Source organism: Triturus cristatus, chromosome 3_1, assembly GCF_964204655.1.
Source record: "Triturus cristatus chromosome 3_1, aTriCri1.1, whole genome shotgun sequence".
NCBI lineage: Eukaryota > Metazoa > Chordata > Amphibia > Caudata > Salamandridae > Triturus > Triturus cristatus.
This window is the reverse complement of record NC_140583.1, coordinates 732,391,708-732,419,563: the sequence shown is the minus strand read 5'-3', so window position 1 is coordinate 732,419,563 and position 27,856 is coordinate 732,391,708. Positions and strand designations below refer to the sequence as shown.

Genomic DNA, 27,856 nt, shown 5'->3' with positions numbered 1-27,856 from the left:
AGGAGAAAAATGGAGAGAACAGTGTGATGTGTGTGAGGAGCTGGAGGGGAACAGGTGGCAAATGAGGTGCATCCATATTTGGGGATTCTACAGAGGGGGCTTTGGAGGAGACAGGGAGCTTGACAGATCTGATCATTGGGGATGAGGGGAGCAGCACAGACCACTGACACAAGGTTTGTATGAGCAAGGATGCTTTATTGAGACAGGTGCACATTACAACAACATCTGGGCCATTGCCTTTCAAAGTTATAATCACACTATACATCTTTAATCACCTATAATAAGCTACCCCACCTCAAAAAAATATCCCTTCCCCCTCATAACAAATTAAATCATCAATACAATACTTGCCTCGGAGATGATCACCTGTAATTGGAACCTCTAAAATCCCTTCCCTTTTTTCTACCTCTTTTACCCTTTGAACCCATTCAACTTCCTACATAACCTTGAAGTTCCTATGTTGTCCAGGTGTGAACTAACCTACTCATTCCAGTCTGAACTGCCTCTGACAAACAATACATTTCTGTAAATCATGGCAACTTCTCAGCCATTCTCAGCCAACACCCTACAAGGCCCTGAACGGCTTTGGCCCCAAATACCTGGCGAACAAATTAATAAAAAAGACCTCAACTGTTAACTTACGGTCCAATTCCATGGGTCTTCTAAAGACTCCCAGAATTCGCCGCGCCCGATCAGGGGCGAAGTCCTTCTCTTGCCTCGCGCCGCGCTACTGGAATGCGCTTCCTATTTCCATCAGGAACTGCCCCTCCCTCGCTATCTTCAAGAAAAAACTGAAAACCTTTCTATTTCTGACTCCCTAATGCTCGACTTGATGCTTTATCCCTCCTTTCTGTCTCAGGAAACGACACTGCAGCGCCGGGTGAGTCGTGCGCTATAGAAATATTCATAACATAACATAACACCCTATGCACCTAAATCAAGCAACAACTAGATAACATAACTTCCCTTGTGCACCTGCTATGCAACAAAACTAGTTAAAAATCAAAGGGTGGATAAATCACACATCCTGTTCTTACCAGGGTCTAGGGTTCTTGTATGGTGAAGACCCTCATTCACATTAGCATACGGTGCGGTATATCTTGATTCTCTGCTCTGTTGTTAAGTGAGCAGTATCATCATTAGGTCTTTTATCACTTGAGTGATTGGTTCTCCTAGTGATCTCCTTATCCTCCACCTGGAGGAAGACCGTTTGTTTTTTTCAACAGTTGTGAAAAGTAAGTGTAAAGGTGTGTTGTGGAGAGTGAGGTTAAAAGTGCCTCCTGTCCTCAGTTAAATCTTTTACTTGCCAAGGATTGGGCAAGATTAAAATGGTGAATTGGTGACGCTGTACTGGAACACACCTTCACACTTACTTTTCAAAACAGTTGAAAAACCAGACGGTACCAGCCACTGTGTCCCCAAGATAAAATGGTGGTTGGTACCTTAAAATGGCAGGCCATATATAGCTTAGGCTACAAAAGTAGCCCAAAAGAAGCACAAACCCAATGCAGTCGGTGGACTGAACTAGTTCCCCAAAAACCCTGAAGAGGAGGACCTCCTTGTGGACGGCTGACTTCCAAGTCCACATTCCTCACTGAAGACTGTGAGCCTAGCATACTTCTCTAGGCAACGCAGTGCATGTTACTTGGTCAAAATAGGTTTCTTTCTTTGAGGAGGCATATTTTTAGGCTGGAACTGAAGAATATATGATACTTAACTTTCTTTAAAGCTGGATGCAAAGTGAGAGGCAACTATTAAAGGTAAAGTTTCAGAGATGCAATATGAGCATGAGCTACCTCAGAACATACAACACGCTACAGGATACTAAATGTTAGGCCACACTCAACATAAGGTCACACAGGATAAATATAGAATTAAAAAAAAAAACTCTACATACAGTACATCTTCCCTTTTTTAAACATGAACAACAAAAAGTACATTCAAAGTAAGTTAAACATGGGGCCACAGCTGTGAACCCCAGACTTGCCACTTACGACCCCTGGAACTGCCGTTGCAACACCTGTTCTCAGAGGTGGCAAAATCAGTGGCAAGTACACAGGGGTGACAACCCATATTTTCTGTCAATTTTTCGCTATGCTAATAGTGAATAATACTGTATTATTCACTGTTAGTGTAATAAAAAATGGAGCACAATTCTCTGGAATGGCTCTTTAGTGGCAGCTAAGGTAAGATAAAATGCATTTTAATGCATATTGGGCATGTGCTTGTGGGTGTATTTATGTGAAAGATGGTGTGTGTGAGTTGATAACAGTTAGTGCAAGTGAGAATGTTTTGTTATGCTTGCAAATCTCTTCATTGGCCCTGACTTACTGAATGTAATTCTTGTCTTATAGAGAGAGCCATAGTAAAATATTGATGGTGGCATACTTGAGCTAATTGTTATCATGGCAGACACCTGTAACAAATTAAGGGCACTGACACACTGGAGACTATTCTTGGCGTATGTGCACCCATAAGGGGGTAATGGCACATTTAAACTATTTGAATGTCATAAATGGAAAATTCTGCATTGGCATATTGGGGGCTCCAATACCATATGGTGTACCCATGACAAAAGGCTAGCACTGGCACAATGGAGTTAATTGTTGACATTTGATGGCATTCATAGCTCATTTTGGACAATTTGGACCAACTCCTAGGGAGCGATAGGTTTCATTGACTTGGCACACCATGAAAGGATTTGAAAATGTAATGAGTGCCATTTCAGAGTGTATGACGTTTTAGCAAATGTATGGGAAAATTGTGCTGTAAAATGTACTATCTGACCACATAATTTTCAAAATGCACTTGGGGTGACAAACCCCCCGCAGAGGCTTGGCATTTTCACTTAGTTCACTCACTCACTGCAATACTGGGCAAGTATTATGTCCCAGAACTTTCAAAGGTCAAGTCAGCACTGAAATGTAAGTGGTGTCTAAAATAGATGTTAGTCTGTGTGTATTGATATTAAACACGAAGATGGCATTGAACTTCATCTGTATCAATTATTGCAATATCGCCATGGTTTAAGTCATGCTACATGACTTCCTGGAAAAAATCAGGGGAAAAATCAGGGTCAGGGGTCATATGACGACTCTTCCTTTGATGTCATTAAGGTCAAAGGGTATGTGATGGCAGTTCCGGTATTTTGGTGAACTAATGGCCATGTAAAACATCAAGCCATGTAACAATATATAAATCAATCTCGATAAAGAACAAAATCCTGAAACCCAACAGGAATTTTAGACAGTCTCCCTTCTAAGGTGTATTCCTGTGTTGTACTGTGACAACTGTCTGGAATAACTTCCACCACACCACGATCAACAGGAACTTCCACGAGCCACTGTGAGAGGCATATCTCCCCGAATATCCTCAGGTTCATTAAATGTTCAATATTCAGTATGCTCTTCTTCTTCCAAACCACCAATCACAACACTAGAAACATCCATGCTTCTTAACATCCTCAGTCAAAACATTAAACGTCTGGATTTTATCTTAACAGAATGGCCATCTGTTCTTTATGAGGTTTCACCACACTTCTTTGTTCCACGAACCTTTATCATTTAATAATACTGAGCTGCATTCTACTTTTCTCCATTAAGTGGAACGGAAAATCTAGACTCAACTTTGGTTACTTTGAAGGGGTTACTTTTCATCAGTAGGCTTGGGCGAAATTTAAATTATGCTGGTGTCATTTGTGCAATTTATGGAATTTCGTGTTACGTTTGTTACCTGAAACTTCTCAAATTACAACATTTGCCTAATTATGTGCAATTTGCAGTAATATTTTACCACAAAATGCACAATTTTGTTAGAAACTCCCCACAAACGCACGCCAACAACAGAACATTAACCGCTGTTTTTATGGCTCATTTATTGAGTGTGCCCTTGTGCCAAAAAATGACATGAGGATGCATTTCACAATCAAACATAGCACAAAATGATAGATTTGCATTAACCATAATTACGTGTGATTTTGTGTATATTTGTTGAAATTTCACATAATTATGAAACATTAAACTAAACGAATTTTGCATACACTCAATAATCACGAGTCTCCAACTAAAATGTAATTTTATTTTATTTTTGGATCTTTATCATAATACACTTTACATTTGTATCGCTTATTCACAACCCTTTCCTTAATCTGTTGCAACAATTCATAAGACAATTTCTTTGAAAGCTTTTTGCACATCCTTTTGCAGAAACTGGTGTTAATCTGTTTTTAGTGAAGGTGGGTAGGAACGCATTGCTTGCATGTAACAGCGCCACTACCCACTGATAAAAAAATCGTGTGAGCAGCCCCCAAACTGACGAGTTTCGGAGCGGCTACCTGCTATGAGTGGGATTATACCTGAGAAATGGGATTATACCTGAGAAAATGAGGAGCATGTCCAGCAATCCGTAAATATTCTCTACTGATGAGGAAGGAATCCCAAAACACTGGTGTATAGAGATTCGATTTTGAAAGATGGCATTAGCTGAAAAATAATATAAACTTTGTGTGAAAAACTGAACTACAACTACCAAGACGCTATGGGGTAATGACACTGTTAAATGCAAGCAGTGCGTTCCTACCCACTTTCACTGATAAAAGGCTCTCGTGAGCCGCCCCCAAGTTGACGAGCTTTGGAACGCCTGCACGCTATGAGTGGGATTATACCTGAGAAGTGGGATTATATCTGAGAAAATTGGCAGCATGTTCAGCAACCCGTAAATATTCTCTACTGATGAGGGAGGAATCCCGAAACACTGGCGTCTAGAGATACGATTTCGAAAGACGGCATTCGCTGAAAAATAATATGAACTTTGTGTGAAAAACTGAACTACAACTACTAAAACGCTATGGGGTGATGGCGCTGTTACATGCAAGCAGTGCGTTCCAACCCACTTTCACATTTTGTTAATCTGTTTTTATCCTTTCTACCTATCAAAAGTAAAAACAGCATGACTCCTGTGGTATAGTGCTATGTGTTGACATAATTTAACACTTTCTTTCTCAAATACTCCATGACATCCAGACCACATGACAGGGAAGTTAGTATGCCCTCTTTTAAAAACCTATTGGCTCTCTCTGCCATCCCATTTGATGAGGGAGTGTACAACAGCGCATTCTAACTGTTTAATATCATTATGCTGGTAAACATCAACATCTTCTCTGACACAAAGTGTGTCCCTTTGTATGAAATCAGACAATTTGGTTCCACTTTTCACTGCCCCCTTAAGAGGATCTAATACAGCATCTTTCACCCTTAAACTAGTAAAACCATTATAAATTCACTGAAACAATCCACCACTACAAATAGAAACTTCATATCCTTGGGACGTAGTACATGTGGGCGTGGAATGTCAATAGCCAACGGGTCCAAAGGCCACTCTGGTCAAGGAACAGAATGTAGAGTTTTCTCATTGGTTTTCCACTGTTTATTTGGCAACAAACACTATTTACATATTTTAACTACTTTTTTCTACATGTAAAACCATGGATGGGCAATTTCTTGGTGGTAATTAACACCAGAATACCTACTATGAGAAATGCACTTTAACCATTCATCCTCTGACTCAATATTATCACACTTGTGTACAGCATCTAAAGAAGTCACAATACACTCTATCTCATCATCTTGTTTTTCACTTATATTAAGAACTCTAGGAGGTAGTCTCAATGACAATCTGTGTGTAAAGGTTTCCACTTGTCACAGATCTAATATCTAAGTTGCATTCTTACAATTTTGAAATCAAACATACAAATAGAGAGAACGCCTTTCCCATAGCATTGCCATTCATCATTTAACCCCTCCCACAGGCTCTTTAAATCATCTGTAGGAGAGGAGGCTTCTCTCATACTTGAGAGCAATGATGTCCCAAGGGATGAAGGACCTAGCAGCAGTAATTCTGTTTTGGAAATGTTAAGCTTCAATAATTTGTCAGTCATACAAAATAAGATGGCCTAATGACCTGGATTTCATCCAGTGCTTTCTCCAGCCGCAAAATGAATTGGGTATCACCGACTTATGAGATTACTCTAATGACAAAATTCCTAATGATGGTAGTCTGTGTGTAAAAGTTAAATGTTCAACAAAGTGGAGGAATCTCCTGATCCTTGGAGGACTCCAGACACTGAATGAGAAAAGAGAGGAATGAGAGTAAAGAAAAGGAAAGGAAGCAGACCAAAACATTGCATTTTCTTGCAGTCTTACCTCCTCAATGCACTCGACCAATATGATATGATCCAATGTATCAAAAGCAGCAGGCATGTGAAGAATAATGAGGTAGGTGGGAGCCCCTTCCTCCAGGCCAAGTCTGAGGGACTTCAGACCATCAACTAATTCTGTTTCTGTCCCGAGGCCCGGTCTGAAACCTACTTGACTGGAGCCCAACAAGTCTAATGGGTGGCTAAACAGCCAACAATCAAGAAACCGCATTTATATTTTTGTTTCTATTTTAGTTCTAGCTGGTAGCAAGGAAGTGGTCAAAGTGAACTTTCCTAGTTTGCACACCCCTAATTCTAATCTGATTCTCATTCTTCTAAAATGTATCAGTATATTTTAACTATTTTGTAGTATGCTGTAATCTGTTATACTATATTTTAAATCTACTGCATTAAATAACCCTGTATCAGGGTGTTCCTCCCTTGTATGTACACACTCAAACTGGTATGTATTTTAAACCTCAGTCATTGCATTTGAAATGAAATGAAATGAAAATGAAATGAAATGAAATGAAAATGAAAATGTGACTTGTAAAGCGCTGCAGCTGCCCTGAGGCGTCCAGGCGCTAAAAACAGAAGAAGCACTCTTGAGGTTACTTTTAGGCATTGAATAGCAGGGTTTTTAGCTGTTTCCGGAACGTAGTCAGGTTAGGGTTGTTCCTCAGCTGCAGAGGGAGGGAGTTCCAGAGTTTGGAAACATTATACGAGAAGGAGCGTCCTCCTGCTCTGGCTCTACGTATTCTGGGGATTTCGGCCAAAAATGCTGTTGAAGAGCGAAGAGATTTGTTGGGCCTGTAGGGAGAAATCAGGGGGCGATTGATGTCTGGGCCCGTTTCCCAGAATGTCTGGTGGGCGATACAGAGTGATTTAAATTTTACTCTGTCCCTGACAGGTAACCAGTGCAGGGTCTTTAAACCGGTTCTTACTGAAGTCCTCCGGGGGATTCCCAGCAGCGCTCTGGCAGCACAATTCTGGGTGCGTTGGAGCTTCTGTAGGGTATAGTCTGGTGCTCCCAAATAAAGGGCGTTATTGAAGTCCAAACGAGATTGGATGAGGCCCTGTATAATTATCTGTTTGGCCTCAGAACAGAGGAGGGGAAGGACTTTCTTAATCACCCTAAGGAGGCCAAAGCAGGTAGCTGAGATTTTAGTGGCCTGTGTGTTAAGGCTCAGAGACTTGTCGAGCCAGACGCCCAAGCTTTTAATGTTGTCTCTGGGGGGTGGGGCCATTCCCATGCTTGATGGCCAGATCAGCTCTATGGAGGCGGGGGAGGTTGGGCCCAGGATCATCAGCTCAGTTTTATCGTCGTTTAGCTTTAGGCATGAGCTCATCATCCACTTCTTTACATCCTCCAAACAGGCCGCATTTTATACCTGCATCAGAATAATGTAGCCTATATCAATGTAAATTGTACAGGTTCATTTTAATCCTGTGGCAGTGCATTCCGGACATGGTGTCAGTGCATTTTAGATCAGTAATGTTATTCATTAATCCAGTATCAGTAACTTCTAAATGTAATCAGCACAGTCTAGATCAGTACAATATTTTTTTTAACTATATTAGTGTATCCTAACCCTTATTGTTTATATCCGTTCACCAGCAGCGCTTCTTATTTAAGTGAATGACCACGGACACTATAATTCCCATGAGCCTCTTTTTTTCTGAGGTCGGGTGATGTCATCAACACCGCATGCCTCTGCTGGTTGAAGCTGCTCTTGGTGAAACACATTGTCAACTCGGCTTAGCGCCAGGGGCATAGCTTCAGGGGTGTGTTTGGGGTGTGACACCCACCAAACAAATGTATTCTTGCCTAGGTAGTTGGGTCCTGGTGCCCTGAGATGGGTCTGCTATGTCTGTGTTGGTTTTTCTCCTTGTGCTCCAAGAAAAAAACACAAAAATTGGACTTTTGATGTTATACCGCAGAGAGAGAGAGACAGACAGAGTTATACAAATGGTGGCTGAATTTCAAAATGTGAAACCAGATAACGTGTAATAGTTATGGCTTCCCAGCTTGTCCTAATTGTGTGATCCTAGGCAAATATTTTATTTCACAGAGCCTCCATTTCCTTTATCATGTATGAGAGCACTTTTAAATACTTGAGTTCAGGGCATGCATAGTACAAGCACCTTTTTGTTGTTAAGGGGCGAACCATTAATGTTTCTAAGTTCAAATGTAAAAATGATCACTTCTGATAAATGTCTGTCAATGCAGTGATGTATTCTGATGCACTAAGGTGCAACGTTTCTGCATGGTAAAGAAATACTTTTTTAATTTTTGAAGAGAATGTTTCATATTTTGCGTTATGTTTGCTGCACAATATACATGCCAAACATTTTAAGGACTTGGCCGGGTCATGAACTCTTAGAGCCACGCCATGGGCTGTCAGTCACTTGATAAAATGATTTGTAAAAGGCGAGGACGGCAATCATAGAGGCCTGTCTACATGCACTGATTTGACAACTCTACAATCAAGGCTTCTCGTAACAGAGACAGATAAGAGGGTGTATTATTTAAAATAAGTGATTCCAGGGCAGGGACTCCATGGCTGTTGTGTATTACTTGACCATAGTCGTGAATCCCCAGGAGGAACTACCAAGCCTAGGTGGGACAGGCAGGGTCGTAGCTTCAGGGGGTTTGGAGGCGGGTGGGATGTGGAACTCCTGAAAGGCATTATTGGCTTTGTAGTTGGGTCTGGGGGCCCTGAGTTGGGTCTCCTATGTTTGTGTAAAGTTTTCTTGTTGTTCTCATTTCACAAAGAGGTTTTAACTTGTTAATATTTTTGAGCAGAACCTTAAATATATACAGCGACTGGTAGTAAATCTGCACCCATATAAGTACTCTTTGAATGGATGTAAATACACTTCCTTTTTTTAATTCAAAAACAGTGGCAGAAGTAGACTTGGAAAGCTGCGCCAGTCACAGGTTTCCATACGCACTGCTGGTAATCAAACACCCAAAATGGTGATGCAATGAATGCTTGCAAATAGCCTAACCAGAGGCATTACAACGCGTCATTTTTTATCACTGTGCCATTTTTAAACAGAGGCCCACCTAATACAAATCAGGACTTACACGGTGCATCCCGAACCTTGGTCATTTCACTCCTACACCCTGCAGCCTACTCCTTATTTTAGTTGGGAAATCTGAGATTTACACCCCCCCACAAATCTCACTGACTAAGCAACGTCACAGCATGGCAATGCTAAAGGCAGCTATTTCTATAGGTAGGAGACATTCTACCCCTTTGCCTGGTGCCTTTCCCACATCCTGGACTGCCTTTAAAATACCCTTTGCGGTTTATCATGGGTACTGTTAGAATTTCCCGATTCATGGGCTACCACCCTCCCCGTGGTCACTTGGGTATACAAGTATCTTACCGACTACTTAATTTGTTTTCACATTCAATGTCTCGGTTATTTGACTAATGTCATGTTCCCCTGATTAACACTTCAGCTAACCAATACGTGCCCTATTTCCCCATCATCCTTGTCTCAGATCTGCCCTAGCCTTGACCATAGGAAGCGAGCTGAGGTTATAGACCATACATTAAGTGGGTAAACTTTGTTATTTGTGTTTTGAGCAATTGTCACCTCTTCACGTCTGCATGCATTGTTCACTATTGCACATTCACAGTGTGTCACAACATATATGTGATTGTCCTACTCAGCGAGTTGCCAGTTTTATTTAGTGTAGGGACGTAATATACATCGACCAATATATTTTTCTTTATGTGTCTGTCTTTTTCTCTTTCCTCTGAACTACTGCAGATCCAGCTGCCAGTGAATGAAGATCATTAACATCACCACTGCTTGCATTTATCTATACTCATTGTTTCTCAAACATTTTGTTCACTGGGTGATTTTTCATGGCCATAATGAATGCCTTTACACCTTTTTGAAGGGTTGATTGCAGACAGAAACATGTCGCATTTCTATTATGGTTTGAAAATATCCCTTTCTTGGTCTGCCAAGAAGTAGTTTGAATTTATATTCTGCTATCTGAACCCACACCTGTGACCTTGCAGGCTCTCCACCTCATGAGCCTATCTTCCTAAGCGCCTGCCTTTGCACACAGGGTTGTAGCCCACAACACCATCTTTCTCGACAGTGGTGTGGGGAAGGACCCTATGATGGAGCATGCCACCTTAAGCTGGGTGAGGGCCTTCATCCTCTAAACTGAATAGTTTGGATATAGGCACATGGATTATTCCCTGCAGTCTTCCAGACCCATCTATGACTTCAGACCACTAGCATTTCCTATGGTTTTTGATATTCTGAACCTGCATCACCACATTCAGATTCTGCCTGTTCTTCTAATGTGTATCAGACTGTTTTAACACGTTTTACTGTATTCTAGCCTCTATCTGAGCATCACAATCTATGTACGCATAATCTAGCCCTGTACTGATACAGTCTGATCCCTCACAATTCATTCTATCCCTGTATTAGTGAGTTCTAATCTGTACTAGTGTAACCTACCCATCTGTGTAAATTCTAATTCAGCATTCATACATACTAACAACAATGGTGCACATTGAGTACTTATCTGTGTGCAATCTGGTCCTTCATTCGGTGTCTCTTGATGCTGCCTGGGAACCGTATAAACCTCTTCGTACCAATAAAGTAAATCATCATCTTTTACCTCTGCATCAGTCCATTTCACCTCATGCTCACATTAAATAAATGCAAGGATGGTGGGAAGTGGAACAATTTTGCACACTTCACCATCACAAAGTACCTTATTAGCAGGACCACTTGAATTATACAATCGAAGGCCCTTCGCAAAAGTTGACTCCTCTCCTTTCCAGGGCCGGACTGGCTGTAGCGGGCACCGGGTGTCTTCCCGGTGGGCCGGAAGGGTGGGAGCTGGTTTTACACAGGTGGGTGCCGGTTTTGTTACTGGGGGCCTGTTTTGCAGCGGTGCTGCAATATCAGTCCCATGTAACAAAAGCACAGCAGTAGTGTTTCACACCAGCTCCCCTTCGCCCCCAGCCCCCAAGCCGGTCAGACTTAATTGCTAGGGCTGGTTTGCATTCCCAGTCCAGCCTGCTCCTTTCAACTGCTGTATTTGAGTGCTAAACAATTACTACTGAGGTGGTACCTTTACCAAGATAGTGGTAGCATGTATATAAAAGGCAAAGCAATGCAGCAATTCTGTCACAAAATGTTCAATATTTTGTTGCATAATTTGCCTTTTCTTCTTGCATAATGTAGTCAACACTTTGGCATAATTTGACCCTCCCCAGTCGAATAATTCCAGTAGCCCTGATTATCAGGCACCACCCTGGCTAAACACCCCTGAATACTGGAGAAGTGCAGCACTTTTATTGATTAATGCCGGGTATGGAGAAAGAATAGGCACCCTTCTTGGAGGAAGCTAGCCCTGAAATGTGGACGAATATCCTCTGCTACCAGAAACATGCAGGTGATTAAAGTAAATACTTTAAGGCACTTTGCTGCTCTCAGCATAGCACATTTCTACCCGATTGGACAATTAGCACAGTATTGTGCCTTCAGCAGGAAACTTGAGGCTTGTTAATTGAGTAATTGTTCAATTACTTATCTGCATGAAGCACTTCTATAATCTCTCACAAAAAGAGCTATTGAATGCGTGCAACCTGATCAAGCTTATTTCCGATGTAGGTGTGTCCGACACTCACAGAACACACTAGACCCAGGATTCTGCGCATATCTAACTAGTTCAGAAAGTGTGTTTCCTTTCCCTTTTTGAAAGATGCCAAAAATACAGACAACTTAACGTGAAAACCTTCGGACATATGCAGGCTGCAAGAAAGGCTTAACAACACTATTGATAGCATCTTCTGGGCCACATGGTCCATCTAGTCCTAGAAAGTACACAACTTGTCATGAAGGACCCCATCAGTGATCCAAAGGATTGAAGCAGCTTGGATGGGCTGATCGTTTCTTCAAGAGCTACAAGCAACTGGGGGAGCAGTTCATCTGAGGACACCTTAGTTTGAAGCTAGATTACTGGTTGATGGGTAAAACCCTACTCAAGCAGCAATGACAATTTCTGTCACGGTGAAGTCACAAGCAGCTCCAAATTAACCTGTGCTTAACCAACTGGTAGCTTGGGACAAAAGCAGTAAAGCTTAACTTAGAGGTAATGTGTAAAGTATTTATGCACACTTCAAACAGTAATAAAGTGAAAACACAACCCAAGAAACATCCCACACCAATTTAGAAAAATAGAGCAAAGTTGAATAAATTACTTTAGATCAGAATGATACAAATCCAAGCAGTAGAGCAGGAGATATGCACATTTAAAGATTTGAAGTAAGTATAGTGCCTATATGGTTATTTAATCATGCGAGACCGGGTGAAAGTCACACGTTCAGGCCAACAGCGAGGGAGTGAGGGGCTGGACAGAGGGACAACGTTAGTCTCTCTCAAAGAGTTACATTTGAAAGTCCAGTGGGGAGAGTTGCGTTTGTGGTGGAAGGGGCCGCAAAGAGCAGGGAGAGCCTCGAGGATGGTCCTCGCTGTAGCGTGGTGAGCAGGCTGGGCACCACAGACAGTCGCCGCTGTAGCATGAAGATCCTGTCAGTATCACAGACGGTAGTTGCAGGAGACTGACCTTGGTGGTCACTCTGAGATATTAATGTTGTAGCGCAAAGTGCAGATCATGCATTGCGGACCGTCTCTAGTGGTCACCGTGGCACGAAAAGTTGAGTGCACAGGAGTTTCATGCTAGCTGGCAGCACAGTGGCAAGATATTCCTGCAAACAAGCCCCATTCATGGTCGCAAAGAGCCCAAAACATGAGGATTTCTCCTTTTCTTGAAGCGGGGCTCAACTGATGCCATACCAAGGATCTAAGACCTGGCAGTCACCTCTTGGGGACCCGGAGCTCACTCCAGTAGAGGCCCAGGGCTCGGGCAGGGCCAGTTGCACGTCCACTTGCAGGTCAGTTGGGCATATGCAGGGATGTCTCTGAATTTCATTCTGTAACTTTAGCTCAAAACAGGTCAGTCAGCTGACCATTGGGATAAAGGGTGCTGGTCCAGTCTTCCTTCTCAGCAAGCAGGACAGCAGAGTAGCAGTCCTTCTAGGAGCAGCGCAGCGTGGAATGTCTATTTCTGTACTGTCCACAGGTCCAGATGTCTATTGAAGAGTTGGGTCTGAGGGTCCAATATTTATACCTGGTGCAAGCTTTGAAGTAGGACAAGTTATTGAGCCTTCCACCCCCAGAGATCTTTGAAATGTCTTGCATTCCTACCATGGCCCCAGCTCAGAGCCTTTATGGTGTGCAAGTGTGGCAGGTGACAGCTTATCCCCCTCATCAAATCAGAGATGGCCCTTCCTGTTAACACCCATACCCCTTTGTCTCACTGTCTGGAAGCATTAAACAAATGTCAACTGCCTACTCATGCGACCTAGGGTACAGGGTGCAGGCACCAAATGGTTAGGACAAGAAGATGCTAACTTTACCATTAAAGAGGGTTTTAAATTACAATTCTTTATACACAAAACTCAACTTCTCTACCTTCTCCCAACTGAGAGTTAGCACTCATTAAATGTTGTAAGGTAGCCCAATGTTATCCTTCCTATGGGACACGTAAGCCTTGCAGGAGTGAAAAATGAATTTAAGAGGTGTTCACTACCAGATCATGTAAAAGTTAAAAGTACATGTCCAACTTTTTAAATATACGGCACCTTTGCTCTGTGGGCTGTCCAGGGCTTACCCTAAGGGTGACTTGTATGTATTAATAAAAAGGAAGATTTATGCCAATTTATTTTACCATGCCGAAATGCCAGTTTAATACTGCATAAACAGGTTCCAATGGCAGGCCTGAGAAACTTAAGTGGGTGGCACAATGAGTACTGCAGGTCCACTAGTAGCTTTTAGTTTACACGCACTGGGTACATGTCGTACCATTTTACCAGGTACTTTAGAGCCAGTTTCACCATGTTTAAAGGAGAAAGCACAAGCCCTTTATCATTGGTTAGCAATGGTAAAGTGTGCAGATTCCTAAAAGACAACAAAAACAGGTTCAGAAAAGAGGAGGGTGAAGGCAAAAAGGTTTGGGATGACCCTGCAGAGAGGGCCAAGTCCAACGCCACTGCATTTGGCAGCTAAGAAAAAAACTAGCATCCATTAACTTTATGGTTACTAAACAAATCACAGAAATTAATCATGGAGTTGGAGTCACAAAACCTACAGACCTGATTAACTGTGGTGCCTACCCTCCTGTAAGCAGCTTTCCCATATGCATCACAAAATGCCCAGATCTTAGGAGGAAAGGGAAGATGACTTAACAGGGTTTTGTCGAAGCATCCTACCAGGAAATCACAGATATCTTGGTGGATAGATTGTTCACTTCATAGATAGTAACTCTCTGAAGAAAGGTTAAATGTCCTCCATTAACAATTCAGACTTTTAAGACAACATTTGAATTGTAGGATATGCCATTACATAGTAGTCAATGTTCCACCCATATCTGAGTTCGCACGGGGTCATCCCAGATGACTCACATTCAAGTTACATCTTTGCCTCTGGCACTCCAGTTTTCCTTCACACAAGGCTGATCATCTTGGAAAGAGAAGCATTCAGAGGGGAAGGACTCTGCATCACCTGGTCCACGACAAACCATGCACCCTTGGAGAAAGGAGGTGGGACATGGCGCAAGAGGTACCCGCATTCCTGCCCACGAGCACAATAACACAAGGAGCAAGCCACCATTGCCTCACACAGGACATATGCTGGTGAAGCCTGCAGTGAAACAGGAGAAGCGTCAGTGAGACAAAGCGCGGGAAGCAGCCAGGTGAAGTGCAATAAAGACCTTCCAGCGAGGTAATTGGAAGGGATTTCTGGTACCGGGTTAGGTGATTTATTTCCGAGGTACAGTTTCCTCTGCAGGATCAAGCACCTGGGGACAGGAGCGGGGGTGCAGAGGCGGGGAGATAGATTGCCGCCATCTCGCCGAGGCCGGAGAATTCTGGCGCCTGCATCTAGCACAGCCCGCGGTGGGAGCTGCCATGACAGCAGCCGAGTGCGCCTTTTCGGCGGGAACAGAGAAATTAACAGCACGGAGTGACGCGGAATCGTAATGTTAATAATATCTGCGCAATGGGCACTCGGCTTGCTGCAAATAAGCATACAGAGCACGTGAGACGGGTGCCCGTGTCCTGATAGGACCGTCACAGATCGGTTCACTCAACTGCCAAAGATCTGCCACAAGAAATGGCTTTTTGATGGTTTCAGAAAATGTAAAATGTAAATAAGAGGTATTTACATAGCTCTTGCTACGGGCATTTAGCCCTTCCGAAGCGTTTCCAGTTTTGATAACTGAGGCTTGAAATGATCTGCGCAGTCACACAATCGAATCAGGGAGCCGGTTACGTGGATCATCTTTTTTCGACAAAAAAATAAAGCCAGATCCACTCTCACTTTTTAAACAAACTCGACAAGACAGGCCATTTATTTGTTTATCATCTTTTTGTAACACTTAACACCTGGGCTGGGTTTTGCCATGGGCTAGCTGGGCCCAGGCCTGGGGCGCCTACAGCTGGAGGGGCGCACAGATAGCTGCCTCCTGAGCTTCCTGGAAAAACTGTTTTATTCCCAACCTTCACACTGTATGTAAATTCCCACTTTCTTTAATTTTCTTAGCCTCCCTCCATTACCTCTCACACTCCCCCTTCCTTCTCCCACAACCCTTCCCAGGGACTCTGATCTCAAGTTTAGCAACTGAATAGGAAACTGAGGTGAGTGGACGTGGTGCAAATGTGTGTTCACAGGCCAAGGTCAGGTACTCAGCCAGGACATGGCCTGTGGGCACAAAAGGGCCCCCACTCAACAATGGGAGGGGGCTGGTGGAGAAGGAGTGGAGGAGATGGGGCCCCAAATCTAGTTTCGTCTGTGGCGCTGTCTGAGCAAAGGCCGGCCCTGCTTAACACCAAGGAGCAACATCGAAAGCGCTGTGCACTTCTCCTTAGGCCTTGTCCAGAGACAGATTTCACCAGCCCTAGGTTTTCCAAAACATTCATAATCAACCTAAATAACAGACTCATATGTCCACCCCTCCAATTAATTTCATATTTCCCTAAACTAATTCACCACTCACCCTTATTGGGTTCCGGAGTAGCGTGCAACTCACCAAAAAGCGCTTTGACGCCTCGTCAGGAGTAGTAAGCGCTATATAAATGCAATTTACAATTATAATGAAAGTACATACATGCATACCAGATCCATTGATCCAATGAAGTGTCATTCACATTTTACTTCCCAGCACCACAGCTTACTGCGCGGGTCATTAGGTCAGCATACAGCGTGGGTCATTAGGTCAGCTCACAGCATACAGCGGGGTCATTAGGTCAGCTCACTTCATTTATTGGCTCTCTTGTACTGTGAGTGAGGCATTAGCCTGATCAGATGATGTGCAGGGTTGCCTGAAAAAGGGTGCGCACTTGAGTTAGTGCCACGGCTGGGGTTCTTGGGCTGCTTAGTCAACCAGTCCTCCATGCTTATATATATTTTTAGGTCTCGCCTGACCCAGCTCATGCGCTGGTCTGGCGAGACTTATTGAGAGGGCTCCAAAAAGTGCTATCAGGCCAGCCTAGAGCTACAGTGCATGTGCGCGGGCGCACGCGGCGCTCTTTACCGCGATTACTTTCACTTTCGTGGCCGCACGGCCGCTTTGATGTTTGATCGTGATCGCAATCGCGATCACTTTCACTTTCGCGGCCGCACAGCCGCTTGGCATAGCCAATAGGTCTCGCTTTTGGGACCTTATAAGTATTTAGATATGCAACTGTTGCATTGCTAAACACTTATAAGGTCCCAAAGGCGAGACCTATTGGCTATGCCAATGCTTGTTTTATACGTTGCCATATTCTGTACATTTGCTCACAAAAAACTAAAAATCATCGCAAGAAAGCCAAGGCCAAATTCGTTTTTTAAGGCTCTCTGACATGCTTTTCTTTTCTCCCAGACCTTTTCATCTAAAACTTTATGCCTTCCTATATTTGAAACCTGTAGCATGAGTCCACTTAGAGTCTTATCAACTCACATAGCCAATCTCACGAGACAAATGAAGCAGCTGCTCTTGGAATAGATGAGCTCAGAACATGGCGAGGAGAAAAGATCTTTGCCTTCCATAAGGTAAAGTGTAGGGTGTAAGTAATATATACTACACACACCAAGATGAGTTGCTATTGAATTTCATGAATTTCTAAAAGCAGTCATTCTGTATTGGTAGTAGGCATGCAAACATCACATGTTACCTCCACCCCTGTAAAGGCAACAAGCATTGGCAAAGCTAATAGGTTTCACCTATGAGAGAGCTATTGGCTTTGTCAATTTCTTTTAGACATGTCGTACAGCACTGCAGCGTGGCTAAAAGTTAGAAAGAAAGCACAATGACATCAATGACATGGCAAGCGCTGACCGTGTGGGGCAGTCACCCGTTTTCTTAGTTTGAGAGTATTTCCTGCCTTCAGAAAAAGAAAATGTTTAATTAACTTATTAGTTATCTTCAGTCAGAGCTGAAGTTCGCCGTTTTGTCCTGCATGAAAGCAGTACCAAAAACGCCACACAGAGCAGGGAGTCCAGTGCTGTTTGCATCTTTGCAGCATCCTGACACCCGCTGGCATGTCTTTTGCGTGTTTTTTTCTGACAGGACAGGTGGGGGGCAAGTAACAAAGAGGGACAGGGTGGGGGTCGACAGGGCAAGGAACAATGCAGGAAGGGTAGGAGGCAGGGCAAGCAACAATGTGGGGGCGAAGGGAGGAAAGGGGTGCAATTATAGGGGAAAGCGGCGAGCAGTAAAAAGACACTGTTCCATGTTCCAGGGAAGGAACAAACCACATGAAGAGGAAGAAAAGCCGACACCTACCAACCCAAAAAAATTAGGGAAATGAGAGTGGCCATAATGCCAACCGAAGGTAAGCAAAGGGCGGCTCTAAGCTCAGTAGGTAAACAAAATCTCTCCCAAGCAACAACACATGTACTGTTTCAGGCACGACCTAAAGTATAGGGTGTGGAGAAAGGGGGAAAATTGTCAAAGAGGTGCCCGCCAAACATACCAAAGGGTATAAAATTGACAGTGCACCTATAAAATTAGTGTCCTGCCTGTGGGGATACAGCCTTTACCACGGAGGACCATTATCACTCAGACTTTACCACACAAAAAAGTACCATGCAGGTGATTCCCGGCAGCACAGGTAAGTATTTGTACCTTCACCACACAGTACTTTATCACGCAGGTAAGTATATATTTTTTTTAATTGCATACTTTCTATAGTATTTAAAAAAAAGTTGTTTTGGGATGGGTGGAGAAAAAGGAAGGCAAGGGAGACTTGAGGGTTGAACGGTGGGTACAGGAAAGGGAAATGAGGGTAAATTGAGGGTTCAGGGGTGGGTATAGGTAAAGGGTGGTGAGAAAGACTTGAAGATTCATAGGTGGGTAGATGTAAAGGGAGATGAGGGTGACTTGAGGGTTTAGGTTCGGTAGAGGTAAAGGGTGTAAGGTGATTGAGGGTTCAGAGTTAAGGGTAGGTGGAAGGCACTTGAGGGTTCAGGGGTGGGGAGGGCTAAAGGGAGGTGAGGGTGACGAGGGTTCGGTGGTTAGAGGTAAAGAGAGGTGAGGGTGACTTTAGGGCTAAGGGGTGGATAGAGGTGAAGGGAGGTGATGATGACTTGAGGCTTCAGGGTGGGAAGTGGTGAGGGTGACTAGAGGCTTCCTGGATGGGTAGAGGTAAAGGGAGAAGGGGGTGATTTGAGGTTTCAAGGGTGGGCAAAGGTAAGGGGAGGTGAGAGAGACTTGAGGGTTCAAGGTGGGCAGAGATAAAGAGAGGTGAGGGTGGTTTGAAGGTTCATGGGTGGGTGGAGGTATGGGGAGCTAAGGGTGGCTTGAGGATTCAGTGGTGAGAAGAGGTAAAGAAAGGAGAAGGTGACTAGAAGTTTTAGGGGCGGCTGGGAGTAAAGGTGACTTGAGGTCTCAAGGGTGGGCAGTGGTAAAGGGAGGTGAGGGTGACTTCAGGATGCAGAAGTGGGAGAGGAAAAGGGAGGTAATGATAACTTGAGGGTTTTTGGGAAGGTAGAGGGAAAAGGGAGGTGAGGGTTAATGGAGGGCTCTGTGGTGGGCAGAGGTAAAAGGAGGTGAGGGTGACTTAATTGGATAGTATGATATGGTGCGGCCTGTCATTATACAGTATGGGGTGGTATTGAATGGCCTGGCACTTCCTTGTGTGGTATGGGCTGTTATTTTATGGTAAATTATGTTATGGCTTGTTAATGTTTAGTATGGTATTATATTGTTTGTAACAGTATAGTATGATTTATTATTGTTTAATATGGTTTGTTATGGCCTGTTATTGTATACTAAGGTATGGCGTAGTATGTAATGGCATGTTATTGTAAGTATATTATGGTATGAGTATTAATGGTGTATTATTGAGGTGTATACCAATGAATTGCTTACAGCACACATACACGCACATTTAGGCGAGCACCAATATCACCAGTTGGTACAATTTAAAAACTTGTAGCTTGCGTTAGCTTTCCCAGATTGGGAAGGAAGGTAGCATTACATGGAATACGACCAAAATGAGGACGAGTCATAAACAAGCGCAGCCTTAGTAGATGCTGCAACATGTATCTTTATTAAACTATAACACATGGGATTCTGTTATTCCTAGCATAAATGGCAGTCTCTGATTTCTTTACGATCAGTGACTTGTAAAGCACCCAACGCTGGTTTCAAGAAAAGACATCAGAACTCGAATATTTTATGTTATTAAAGTTGAGTTCTGATGTCACAATGCCTGCTGCCAGAGGCAGCAACTGAGGTGAAAGGCAGAGGAGGTCACTGAGCATAATTGAAGAAGCTGTTTAAAGCAACAACAAACTTAATGCTGCTTTTCTCTATTCTGCTCTATTTTAATAGGTTACAATGACAATCAGAGGGAATAAGTTAATTTTTTGCATTCCTTAGATAGAGGTAAGCTAGAATTTGTCTGTATGTTTATACATATTCCAAGCTACTGAAGCTGTGTTTTTTCACTATAAAAACTGACTTCATGAACTGTTTCCAACATCGGTTTGCCACAAATATCTAACAGGTTTTTTATGTGTTTAATTTTGCACTAGAGATTTTATTTTTATTCTTCATATTTTAAAACATGGTCACTCTTTCATATGAAGAAGCTACGCTCCAAGCTATTAAATAGTTTGTGGGAAAGGTGATGAGATCTATTTGTGTACTTTGGATGTAAAAGCCCTATATAGTTCCATCCCGCATGAGGGGGGTATGGAGGCTGTAGAATGGGCCTTACTAAAACAGTCCACCATAGGAGCAGATAAAGTTATTTTATTGGAAATGTTACATTTCTGTCTCCATCATAGTTATTTCCAATGGGAGAATCAATTCTTCTTACAGCTCAAAGGTACATCTATGGGCTTTGCTGGAGCTCCAGCATACGCTAATATGTACATGGCTATGTTTGAAGAAAAATTCATTGAATCTGATAAAGAATGGACAGACAACATGATGATGTATTGTAGATTCATAGATGACATTTTTCTTATTTGGGGAAACAGCAAACAATTGTTGGAAACAAAAATAACACAATTGAATGTAATGGATGAACATATAGATTTCACGCACACCATCGACAAAAAATCAATATCATTTCTGGATGTTTTGATTACTTTAACGGAACATACCATACAAACTGAAGTATTTCACAAACCGACCAATAAAAACAACACATTGGCATTCAACAGTTTCCACTCCCAGAATTTGATTAATAATCTTCCATTTTCACAATTCCTTAGGGCGAAAAGAATTTGTTCCAATGAAGATTTGTATCAAAAGAATGTGAATATCATCAGAAAAAGATATGAAACTAAAGGTTATCCTCAAGGAGTAATAGAAGGAGCCATTTCACAAATGAGTAAAATAAATCGAGAGGAATTACTCAACCAAAAAAAACACTTAAAAGACAAGTTTTTGTTTCCACTTTTTCCACAAGCTCAAATCAATTGAAAAGAATCATCAATAAACGATGGGAAATTATAGAAAATGAGAGTGATTTTAAGGAACTTTTTGAGAAGAAACCAGTTTTTGCCAATAAAAGATCAAGGAACTTGAAAGAACATTTGAAGCTTCAAGAGATCAAAGTGGTTGATGAATTCAAAGGAATGCGTAGATGCCAAAATTGTGTGCATTGCAACAATGAAATGAGTGGAAATACAATTCAACATCCCCACGCTGGGGAAACAATCAAAGTAAGACATAATTCAGACTGCAATACAGGCAATGTAATTTATGGAATTAAGTGTCCATGCGGTTCTTTGTACAAAGGGAAAACAGAACGCAAAATCAAAACGAGAATATCAGAACATAAAAGTACTATTCGAAATAAGAATATGAAAAGTAATTTAGCAGTACATTGGATGAAATTTGGTCATAATATCTCCCAACTGAGATTTATGATAATTGAGAAGATCGAGCACATTCCTGGTAAAGATCTGGGTAAAACTCTTCTTCAGCGAGAGATATTTTGGATAAGAAGGTTGGAGACGCAGGAGCCAAAAGGAATAAATAATAAAGTGGACCTGAGTTGTTTCTTGTAAATATTGCACCTAATATCAGGGTTATGAGGCACAATATTAACTATGGGATATTGAAGGACCCTTATGAGTCATGGGTTCTATGGTAAAAGACCCACTTTGCATCAAGTTTGCAAAATGGGAAGACACGTATTTAGCGACTTTTTGTGATTGATTGTATTTTTTCATGTAATTTTTATTTATTTATTTTATTTATTTTATTTTTATTTTCTATGTCAGGAGTCATCAGTTTCATTTATGTCCAGGATTAGCCATGAGTTAAGTTTCATTACGCATCACAAACTGTTTGTAATTGCGATAGTTGTTAGGAAATCCAGAATTAGTCAAGGAGATATCACAGGCAACAATGGGTACCATTGTGCACGGATAACGTTTTTTCAATATATCTCACAGACACTCCATGATAGCTTGGGTAAACACAGTGAGCACAATGTATGAAGTCTTAAAGAGCAGTCCGTTATTGTTGTCTAGTAGTACCGAGCACAGCAGATGCAACGGAAGTGACATTAAAGGAACTAGAAGCGGGTGGAGAGGAAAGAGTATGCGCTGCGGTAGGCAAGCAGCCTTCTAGTTTGCAGAAAGGGAGACGAACTGGGATATTTTGAAACAACAGAAAGGTAACTCGAATTTCAGCGATACAGTAAAGCAAAGTATATTAAATGAGAGCGCAGCAGTAAGCGGTTAGGGTTTACATTGTTGGTTTCTTTGGTTGATTTTACAGACTCAGCAGCCATGGCTTCAGTTGATTTATGGTCCCGGTTAATTCAGCGTGAACAAACAAGCCACTACAATATAGGTGTGTGTGTTTTAGCATTTCATTGCTACTTTGTTCGCTATATTATTGTCTTTCATGAAAATTGAGTCAGAGCTGGATATAGTAAGGGTTCACAGAACAACAATCTTGGATGTTTTTGAACATGTTTTGAAAGATTCTTGTTGGATTTAATTCAAGGAAAGAGGGTAGAGCTTAATATCTGTTGAAGAGTAAAATATAATGTTTACAGTGTTTCCTTGTGCACACAATGAAATTCAAGTTTAAATAATGTCTTATCTGTATAATTTTCAGAAATTCAGCCCCCGAAGAAGGGCCAGAGGGGCCCGAAATGCATTGGGCACAAATAAACGAAAGAAAGATTTATGTTGAATAAACTAATGGATGTGATGGAAAAATAGTTTCGGTTGGTTTATAAGTGGATCACACAAAAGAAGAATGTTTGAATTCATAAATGAGATATAAATGAATTATGAAATAAACGAACACATGAAGAAATTATCACTATAAAAAAACAGTTTATGCGTTTTTTAAGGTGCGCTTTGAAATGGAAAGATGATAAATGACTATTAAGCAAGCAGCTTCAGGCAACAGTGCGCAAAGGTCAAGGTGAAGTACTTGGATTCAAGAGTTCTAATCAAGACCTGTTTAGGCAGCAGGTCAACCATTGCAGCACGCCTATTTTGAGTTAATTGATCAAGGTAAAAATAAGAAAAAATCGTAGTGCTCCCCTTAAAATATTTAAAGGTGATGGTGTTACCATGTAAAGTACCCTCTTGTGTACATGATAAGGATATTGCAAGACAGTTCAAAGTTCCATAACCTTACAAAGGAACTTGACCTTTTTCCTCTATATGGTTATGGAATTCCTTAGTGACTTGCAATATCCTTATATTGTACGGCATGGGTACTTTAAACCCTTATGTAATAAACTGTGTTGTTGCTTTGTTATGCATCTTGGACAAGACTGGTCGGAGGAAAGCGGCTCACTGGAAAAGGAAGTTCTGAGAAATCTGGAAAGCATACAATGAATTTGGGTAGTGGTGAGACCAAAATGAAAAAATAAAAATGAAGGGGCATAAATGCAGTATGTAAAAGGAAGATAGAAACAAAAAATACACACACAAAGAAAGTACCAGAATCCAGTGAATGCAGTTCAGAAGTTCAATGAAGAAATCAATCAGTACTTGGTCCATGCTCCAGGGAAGAAAATATAAACACAGAGACAAAGTGAAGTCAACATGTGCAGATACGTGCTCACCAACAAATAGAAAACAGAAGAGTAACAGTTAAGCCAACCAATGGTAAGTAAAGGGCGGGCTAAAAGGCCCTTTTTAGATTGCCACAAGGGAAAGTGCATGTGCGCTGCCTCAGGGTAGACCTGAAAAAGGCTCGTATTCAATTTAAGAGAAATTTCGTCCTCTTTTAAACACGTGAAATCACTGCTTCAAATGAGCAGGTACTGTCCGGTACCAAGTACCTTCGCTTCTTCCATTTAAAATGGAGAGTATCTGCACATCTTAGCAGAAATGCAATACATTTAATGGGAGAATACCAGCCTTTCTCAGGAGCAAACAGGTACTGAGGCCAGTGACTACCATCACTTTTAAGTTTCCATTTATAGCACTGCACAAAATATTTGCAGTTATTTTGAGGAGCGGATACATTTAAATTGGAGGTGTCCTTGTCAGAACACAGCCTCACTGAACATTATTAGGGATGTCTCCAAAAGCCTTTTGCTTCTGGCACAGTTGTATGCTGAATCATGGCAGTCTACAGCCCTCCCAGAAGTCTCTAGATAAGGGGTGCCAGCAAGGCCGTGGGGAAAAATGGAGAGGTAAGGATACGGGGCATGGCCAGGGACCGGGGGGAGGTGTGCAGCTCACACCTAGGGCCGGACTGGGAACCAAAAACGGCCCTGGCAAAGTCCTCGGCAGGCCCCCTGGGGGTTGGGGGTGCTGCCGAGCTCTTTGCCAGGGCAGATTTTTGGCCTATTTTGTTACAGGGCTGATTTTGCAGCTATTCTGCAAAAACAACCCTGTAACAAAAATGGCACCTAGTGGCCCAAAACCGGCCCCAACCCATGCAGCCCACCGGGGGATTGCCCGGTGCCCGCTACGGCCAGTCCAGCCCTGCTCACACCCAGGTGATGTGAGGTTCAGACAAGAAGACCTCTGCTTTTTCTCAGAGGGTTAGGTGGGTCAGAACTGAGAGTAGGGAATGAATGGTATCATCACTCCCGTTTCCTGCTGCTATATTTTTTAAAACTTTGTGACCTTCATACTTTGCGAATCTCACAAATTTGGATAACAATTTGCAACATTTCCATTTCGCACAGTATGGGCTGCTCTGAATTTTCTCTCAGAACATACAGCTCTCGCCAGTGGTTCAGGCCCTGATCATCCTCTCCTTTTAATAAATTATTAATCTACGCATCAACGTCATCTGCTACCTTTTGAACATGTGTCAGCGATGGCAAATTATTGAGAGAATACAAATGTTGATCTTTTAGCTGTTAAATAAGGCTAATTCTTGTTGTTAAGTCTGCTATACACACAGAGCAGCTACACAGTCCAGGGTCTGACAAAATGTCGTTTGACCTGAATGTTGGTGTTAATTTCCCTTTCCCTGACTGCTAAGTGTAAGGATTTTGGAAAGCGAACTATTTGACAATCTTCTTGGGATACTGAGAGCCAAAGGAAAAGCTGTAGGAGGTCAGTTGTTTTCCTAACACGCAACAACATTTTAAATACCTGTAAATAACCTGAATTTATTTTTCACAACATGCCAGGAGTTTTGAAGGCACAAATGAGCACATTTTTGATGGAAACAAATATTCTAATAGGGTCAAAACAAATCAAGACACTTTACTTGATGTGCAAATGATAAATATTTGCTTAAACCTGAATTCCACACATTGTTTGTGTTCTATATCGTTTTGTCAGTGAACAGTATGTTACTGTCAATTTAGTGGCCATTTCCAAGGACAATTTGCTGTTTGTAAATGCCAGTGTGCTGCCACACCATCTTTTAGTTATGTATTTGTAACAGTGTCCGCCAAAATGCACCACTGGCTACATAACATTCCTTTAGCAGCTCCTGCTGGATGGGTGTGGCTCACTTGTGACACTTGGATTTTTAACACTCCCTATGTTTGCAGTGATGGAACTTTGATGACTGCACCCCTACTCTGGAAATTGTTACAACAGCACTGCATGCACACAGCGATTCAGAGCCGTTCAAGCATTAAATTCCATCAGTTATGTTAAGGCGAAGGGTGGCTTCCTAAGTGTTGTAGGCAGTGCTTAATTTGAGCAGGTGGTTTCCGGTGCTCAGCACCAGCACTTTTCATGAGCACCAGTTAGGGACACATTCGTGTTTGGTAGGCACTAGGAGATTAGCTGGCACATGCATCAAGCAAAAATCCAGTCGATAAAATACCGAATCGCAAAAATCACCCGTTAGCGAGTATCAAAACCCGAATCCCAATGCATCAACCCAAATGGTGAGCAATGAACGAATCGCTAAATAAATACCGGAAAAATACCGATTCGCAAATAACAAATATGCAAAAATACAGATTCGCTAAATACCGAATTAGCAATCACCGAAATCACTAATAGCTCCCGGCAAGTGCCAATGGCTAATAACGAATCGCTACCCAATGCAACAACAGTCGCAAATACTGAAAATCCCAAAAATCGCTATTTAGCATGAGCAAAATAAGGGGAATCAGAACCTGGAGGTAAAGTTAAAAAAAAAGTTTTGTGAACAAAAATAATTTCTCAAACATGTGCAACTGATTGTGGTAATCACCAAACCCTTAAATGTGGACAAGGAGACCCTGTTGGCTAGCACAAAATGGCAGCCCTCTACGTGCTTGCAAGGAGGATGCGTATCAATGCGGCAGGACAGCGCAGGAGAAGGGTCCAGGAGAGAGTATTCAGACTGCGCATCACCTTGCTCGGACAGAATGAGGACGAGGTGTACGAGAAGTATCGACTGAATCGTGCCATGATCATGCGCCTCATTGCAGACCTGGAACCACTACTGCAGCACCAGACACACCGGACCAATGCAATCCCTGCGCACGTCCAGGTCCTATGCAGCCTGCACCTACTGGCCTCAGGAAGTTTCCAGGGGGTAATCTCTGTAGCCGGAGGCGTATCGCAAAGCGCACTCTCACGCTTCTTCCAGAAATTCTTAGATGCCATGCTGACAATGATACACACCCACATCAGCTTCCCCACAACCCCACAGCAGTTGGACCGCAACAAACAGGCATTCTACCAGGTGGCACAATTCCCCCATGTAATTGGATGCATCGACTGTACGCATATCCCCATCTGTCCACCCTCAGCAAATGAGTACATATTCCGTAACCGCAAGTCATACCACTCAATCAACGTGCAGGTTGTGTGCGATGCCAATCACATCATAGCGGACCTAGTGGCACAATTTCCGGGGAGCACACACGACTCCTATATATTCCGCCACAGTGGCATCCACAGGCGTCTACTCAACGGAGAATTTGGAGAGGGACACCTGCTTGGTACGTACACATACCTCTTCCCCACATGAACACCACACATGTATGAACATCACCATTGCTAAGTGTTTGCTTCTATCTTCTAGGTGACAGTGCTTACGCCCTGCGTGAATATATACTCACCCCATACATCAATCCAGCAACCCCACAGGAACAAAGATACAACGCGGCACACATAAGCACTAGGAATGTCATAGAGAGGACATTTGGGATTCTGAAGAGTCGCTTTAGAATCCTACATAAGACCGGCGGCGCCTTGCTATACAAACCTGATACCTGCTGCCGGATTGCTGCTGTATGTGCAATGCTGCACAACATTGCGACCAGAAGGGGGATACCCATAGAGGTGGACAGGAATGACGACCACCGGGATGACCAACCACCCGCCCAACAGCGACAGGCACACGTCCCTAACACAGCAGAGGGCCATAGGAGGCGGACATACATCATGCAACATCATTTCTGAAGCAGGTAAGAATGATACATTACTATTTCATTGGTGGTGCAACTGTTTAATGCACAGTAGCACTGCGGTATGTGCAACCAAACAAGCAATGAAAATAATGCTCCCCATGAAAACTGTAAGAACAAATGTGCGTTTAAGTCACGGCTGTGCAGCGTCAGGAAGGGGAGGACCATGGTTGCCCCACCACGGTCAGGTATGGATGTAAATCAGTCTAGTGGCGCTTGCCACGTACGCCAAGCCTCCTCTCCGGTGTCTCCGACG

General features: G+C 42.6%; 1 protein-coding gene across 2 annotated transcripts in view; it reads right to left on the bottom strand.

Annotated features, from left to right (window-relative positions):
• The window catches only part of TSPAN4 (tetraspanin 4), a 2,753,320-nt gene that overhangs the window by 1,129,775 nt on the left and 1,595,689 nt on the right, over positions 1 to 27,856 (bottom strand). The window lies entirely within an intron of this gene.